This window comes from Triticum aestivum, chromosome 1D (assembly GCF_018294505.1).
Source record: "Triticum aestivum cultivar Chinese Spring chromosome 1D, IWGSC CS RefSeq v2.1, whole genome shotgun sequence".
In the NCBI taxonomy this organism is placed as follows: domain Eukaryota; kingdom Viridiplantae; phylum Streptophyta; class Magnoliopsida; order Poales; family Poaceae; genus Triticum; species Triticum aestivum.
In genome coordinates this window covers 79,045,973-79,052,588 of record NC_057796.1, presented here as the reverse complement: position 1 = coordinate 79,052,588, position 6,616 = coordinate 79,045,973, and the positions used below count along the sequence as shown (strand labels likewise).

The 6,616-nt window shown below is 47.6% G+C and overlaps 1 long non-coding RNA gene across 1 annotated transcript; it reads right to left on the bottom strand.

Moving 5' to 3' along the window:
* Positions 1-1,146: 1,146 nt before the first annotated feature.
* LOC123165725 (uncharacterized) lies at positions 1,147-5,286 on the bottom strand. The gene is made up of 2 exons (XR_006483105.1): positions 4,489-5,286; positions 1,147-3,480 (listed from the first exon to the last, which is right to left on the bottom strand). It is a non-coding gene; the product is annotated as an uncharacterized lncRNA (long non-coding RNA).
* Between the last annotated feature and the right edge of the window lie 1,330 nt (positions 5,287-6,616).

The following is a 6,616-nucleotide window of genomic DNA, read 5'->3' as shown; positions in this document are numbered from 1 at the left end:
GCCGGGTTACCAGGCACCTGAGTATGCCGGCGGAGCACCGAGGGTGGACGGAGCGGACCAGGGCATGGGCCATGCTTGAACAAGCCCCGTCCAAGGATCATGAGGAGGCCGCCATACAACCGCAGATGGAGCACTGGTGGGTGGTGCAGGACTCGGTGCTGGTGATGTCGTAGGCGGAACCGAACGAGTCGACGGCGGCCTGTAGATAGGGTTTTTGCCGCGGTAGTTCGGACTAGGACGCCAGCCTGGGGGCGGTTGAACAGATGACGATGCGGACGGCCCGACGGCAGGAGCCGGCATGGAAGGCGGCGCTGGTGTAGACGACAGAGGAGGACGAGCCGCAGCATGAAAGACCTTGGGGCGAGAGTCCTTGCGAGCTTGTGTTTCTGCCGCGAGTTGTAGCAAGGAACGAACTTCAGCGAAGGTAGGAGGGGGCCGTATCATCGGTATGAACGAGGCTTGCTTGTCAAAGTCTTCGCTGAGGCCGACGACGACGATATTGATTAGCTGTGAGTCGCTAACTGTATCGCCGAGTTCGCGGAGCTCATCACCAATGGTCTTAACGCGCTGGCAGAACAGGTTCACCGGGGCGTCTCCTTGCACCATATTGCGAAGCTCGGTGTGGAGAGCGTTTTTCCGAGCGTCGGTGTTGCTTTGGAAGAGCTGACGGAGGGAGTGCCAGATGTTGGCAGCGGTGGCGCCGTCGTGATCGAGCATGTTGAAGATCTCGGTGGTGATGCGGGTGTAGAACCACTGGACGATCGCGAGATCGTCTTTCTACCATTGCGGATCGTCGGGGCGGGGAAGACAGTTGGCGGCGACATGCGAGCGCAGGTTGCAGCGGCCGAGGTGGAGATCGAAGAGATGTCTTCAATGGTAGTAGCTGTGGGCGGCGAGATCAAGAACTATGGGGATGTAGGGGCTGACGTCGGAGATTGTGTCAGCAAGAGATATTGGTGCGGCGAGGATGGGTGCAGGGTAGTTTTGTGGAGCTATGGTGAGGGCCGAGAGAGAAGCGGCCGCGGCGTTGGCAGCCTTGGCGATGAGTGCGGCCCGGCGCTCAAAGTAGCCGGGCGGCGGCGGCGGCGGCGGCGTTGGCGGAGCCATACCCTAAACCCTGGGACCGGTATCTGATACCATGAAAGCTGAATAAAACTGTTGCTTATTGATGATTTGGTGCGGCATACAAGAGTATATAAGAGGGTACAAACCGACTTGGGGTAGGGGTACAAAACTGACTTGGACTAGAAGTCGTATAACATAATGACTACTCTAATAGAAATGACATAACCGTCTTTAGATTGGCATGAGATAGGCGTACCTCTGCTGGAGCACAGTGGTCCAGCGATGTTGGTAGAACGCCGAGATTGTACGACGGCGTATGGAGTATGGGTGGCCTGCGGAGTTGGTAGAGCGGTGAGATTGTATAGAGGTATGTCGGAAACTTGTGGACAATGATGAGCCAAATAACTGCAGAGTAATGGGTAGCCATGAGAAATCTCGATCGGCGACTCTGATACCATGATATCATTGGTCGAAGAATTCCTTGCCTCGCGGGACACGTAAAGAGACCTACCCACCACCCTTGTGCGTGCGAACCTAACAAGAGATGCTGATGCCAGCTACACCGCGCTTTCTTTCCGACCGACCTGACGTTCCGAGGAGAAGAAGGAATGGTTGTATGCATGCGCCGGACGCCAGTACCCGCAAAAAAGGGCGCTGGTGAAAAAAAACAATCATTTGATTTAGTTTCTTGCTCTCCCTTAGCAGCGGGAAAGGAGTCTATCTATCTGCCTAGCTTTGGTAGATTTCAGAGAGTTAGAATAATTATTTAACCTTGCAATTAGAACCCAAAGGGCTTAGGAATGTCTTTTTCCTTGATGACAGATGCAAATTTTCTGGATGTGAATTGGGTACTATTTATTATTACATATAGATTGATCGATGGGAGTGTAGCAAGCTATATCTCTGTTCTCTATCTAAATGTGCATCAATCAGTAGCAACATACATTATACAAGAAGCACCATACATCTATCTAAATTTGCAGCAATCAGCGCCCCTCTCTCTCTGCTCTCTCTATCCCTCATCTCTCTGCTCTCTTCCTTGCCTATCTCTCTCCCTCAAGCAGCAGCGCCAAGCTTGCCATGTGCTCTCTCCCCTAAAGCAGGATCTCATCCCTTCGAGTGCCTTCCCGTCTTCAGCCACGCAGTAGCGCCACCCTTGTATCCACTCGCTGGCGGCGCCATCTCTCCCTCTCCTCGATTATCAATTTGGTCGTATGTGAAAGAAAATTTAGGGAGGAACGAACCTGTGCTACGGTGGCTGATGTTGGGAACTTGCGGCACGGCGATGTCGGGAGCAACTTGTGATGCAATGTATTTGCCTCCGGTCGAGTGGTTCCTTTCTATGGCGCGGCAATGTCTGGACCCGTGCCCCTGAAGATCTGCTAATCAGACACGACTCAAAGACGCACATCACAGGGACTCTTCTTCGAGTCAAAGTCCGTTATGTGTGGGGGGCACGACGAGGTTGGGAGGGGAGAGGTTGGGGCGTGGCAAGATTGGTCTGCATCAGAACGGAGGTGGCTGAGCTAAAATGAAGACTAAAAGCATATTATCCACAATCTTCTCATAACATGCAGAAGTTGTAAATCTTATTAAATTAATAAACAATTGATCGGTTGCAAATTATTATTTGCTCTGAAAATAGAAGAATCAACTCAGTATTAAGAATCATGTTTATCTTACAAAGAAAAATAAGTAAACATCAGTATTGTTATCTTTTTTTGTGGGGTGTGTTGTTATCTACCCAAACACTAAAAAAATAAGCATAACGTAATTTAAACAGGAAAAGTTTGAATACATGCTTTGCTATCTTAATCTGATGGAAAAATTATGTATTTTGTGGCAAGTTGTCAAAGTCCAAAATGTGGCTAAAAATAAAATTGTCGGAAAAACTCATAAACCTAAAAACTTACGAAGATGCAAATCAGTTACACGACTACTGCATGTTAAGACTCATCGAATATACAATAGAAGATTCATTTCCCTGCGATAAATACCAATATTGGCAGTAGTTAAAATTGTTTAAACAGATGGAGTTTATAAATCCAATATTTTTTATCCACATGCCAATATTACGATATATTAACCTTGTTCATATAATTTTTGTATTGAGACTCTTAGTGCATAGTAGGCCTGTTCAAATTCAGTACGCCCAGCCAGCTTAAGGAATTCACTCGCCAATCATTTACAATATATTAAACTGGGCCCATATAATATGCAGAGCTGAAAACACACTAATGACTAATCACACCTGCAGTCTGCAGTATCAAGTCTGGCAGGATTCAGAAATAGCGTAAGTTCTGTGGAGGAAGTTGTGGAATAACAATACCCATTATGCCACCTTATTATATAAGCAAATTAGGGACCAACAGTCACTGAATAACCCTCCTGCATTGCCAATCGTTTTCTGGGCTCCTACACCAATAAGTAGGAAGAATTGAGTCAAACATTTCTCCAATTAGAAATGCAGAAACAACGGTGCAGCAAACAAAACCAAATGTACTACTGGATGACCAAGGGTGCTAATTTTCAATTGGATGACCAAGGGTGCAGAAACAATTAGGAAGCAGTAGATCGAATAAAGAAAAAGGGAAAACGGCAATCGCACGGCAGTCGCCACCAACTGCACACTGGCAGAGCAAATAACACAGGCAAGCTTGCTCACTGCAATCTCGTTTCGGCGGAACATGCGAAGTCATTGGACGGATGGCCGAATGGGTTTCCCTCGCACGTATAGCTCCATCTATCGCTGAAGATTGGGTCGATGGCCCCGATCTAGCTTCGCAAGTCTCATCCGATTCAGCCTGCGTCCCGAGACAGACTTGCCGCCAGGTAGAGACGGGGAAGGGCGGAGGGCGTACGTGTACGTGCCGATTGCGAGCGTATTTCGCTCGCCTCGGGCGTGGCCTGGCCCGGTGCTGCACTTTCCGGGGAAATCAGCAGCGGCGGGAAATCAATATCATTATTAGTTCCTAAATTCGCAATTCATCTGTCAACCCATACCAATTCACAGCGAATCCGACCAAACAAAGTTTAATCTTGATTGATTTTGATTCAGAAAAACCATTTGTTATTGTTGCTGCATACACTCCGAAGAAGGACATCAGCCTGACGAATCCCGGATGCCGTAAGCATTGGTTCGGAAAGTTTCTTTTTAGCGAATACGCAAAAGACTTGCGTATCATTGTATTGATAGAAGGAATAGATTGTAGCAATTACAGACATGAGCTCGCAAGCACTAACACGACAACCGGGTGAGCGAGACACACAAACACAGCCAAGCAAAGGGTTGCGTAGCCCTACGGATCTATCCTAAATCTCGCCAATGAGGTACAGGAAGCATTGGTTCAGAAAGTTAACTCATGCAAAGAAAAGTAATACATAGTGTTGTATGCATAGGTGCAGGAAGCGGCAGGAAGTTACCTCATAACTCCAAGTAATACTTGATGTCGTATGCATAGCTTCAGAAAGTTAACTCATATCTTCAGGAGAGAAAGACCATGCGAATTGCTAGCGGTGCTAGGCTCATTGACAAGCAAGTTGGCTTGAGGAGATTGTACGGGGTTTGGCAGAAGAGGGCCATGGAGTGGAGCTCAGGGCCGTATCGATCTAGACCGAAGCAGCGCAGGTGAAGGCAGAGCACCGGTCGTCAGGCGAAGTTGCAGCAGAGCCGATTGAAACGGGGGACGGAGCATCGGTATGGAGGACGGAGGCCACTGAGGGAGGCTCGACGTACAGCCTAGCGCTGCCGCCTTGCTCTGCCGTCGTCTTCCTCGCGGTGGGAGGGGGTGGCGACCCGGCCGTGGCGTCTAGCCGAGGGTCGAGGGGGCCTGTGGAAGGTGAGGTGACGGCGCTTGGGCGGTGGGAGGTGGGGGAGGGGGGAGTAAGAGAGGGCTTGAGAGGCCACGGATAGCCACCCGACGTGGATTCCTTGCCGGCGGCTCTTCCGCCTAAGGCAACGGCCTGGCATCTCCGACAGCGCTCCTCGTGGCATCTCAATCTCGATCCGATCTCTCTCTCTCTCTCTCTCTCTCTCTCTCTCTTGATTTGAGCAACAACTTCGATTCCGATCTAGCGGCGAGGTGAGAAGCAGCGGCGGCGGCTTCGTGCGTGCGGAGGAGGAAGGAATCGGATTTGTGACGATGATTTTTGCTCATAATATGTAGCTTGTGGAGGCAAGATCCATCGTGGCTCTCAGGAGGAGTCATGCCTGATCTCTCCTTGTTTGTTTTTTCCATACCGTGCGTCTATCCTTGAGGCCGAAGACAGTCCTGTTTGCCCAAACGATCGAATCGTTATTCTCCTGCAAATCACTTATTATTGCACTGCGGGTTGATTTCCTCAAAACGGAAGGACTTTTTCGCAAAAGCGCCATGACGGACGACGAACTATGTGAGAAGAAAGCCTACTATATCGATTTTATTACGATTTTGTCCATACAAATTGTAAAAGCGTATTATAACACGAGAAGAAAGCGTATTGTGACGGTGAACCCGACAAAGTCGATCCGTGCTTTATTATTAGGGAGAGAAGTCGATCCGTGCTTTATTATTAGGGAGAGACTAGCAGAAATGCCCGTGCGTTGCAACGGAAGAAGAAAAAAACCCAATAGCTCAAGACTCTTCCTCCTCCTCCCACGACTGAAAAAATGTGTTGTGCAAAAACATAACCATGAAAGGAATTCGTAAGTGTACTGTAGGTGTGTGCAATTTAAATCACAGAAATATCTACATGGTCGCGAGTATCTCTTCACGTATTTGTTGACGTTGCTTAGTGATCCCCCAAAATATCGCACTATAATAAAAATAGTAAAGTCTTAGTACAACATTCTAGCTTCACTACGGAGGCAACAAAGATTTTCATGAACCAGTGTTGGCTAGGTTTAGGACTGGGTAGCATAGCACTATTTGTGTCCAATGATATTAGAAGCATTTTTTGCGGGGCAATGATATTAGAAGCATTTTTTGCGGGGCAATGATATTAGAAGCATTGTACAAAGATCCTCCATCAGTGGCTAATGTATATAACAAAGTAAAGTGCGGAGTTTGTGTCGCACACAACAGGGAGTCCGACTGCTTGTGCTTTGGTGACCAAAATTACTTTTATTAGGAGCATTGGAATAGTTTGTGACGGGGGCTAGCGTGTCGAGCAGAAAAATAAGAGCAAAGATTTGTTTTGTTCTCAGAAAAATATTGTACATGAATGAGTCCTGTTTATTGTAATTTAGACATAGTATTTTTTTGTGCGCGTGTTAAACAATTCCAACATAATTTGCTTTTGAGTATAATTTGACGTCAACAATTTAGATATAAAAAGTAGTTCAACTTGCCTGATCCCGTTGCTACTATTGGTATTCCAATGCACGGAGACTTTAGTGCCATTATATCCCATTTGGAGACCCTCTCTTTCCTTTTTTAGTTTTCTGTATTTTCCTTCCTTACCTTATTATGGGGGACAACTTCCACTTTCCATTTTTTTCTCTGTCTAGAGATGAAATCCCCGCCCTCTTTCCTTCCTTATTCTGCCATACGACATGAAATCTCCCTCCTCT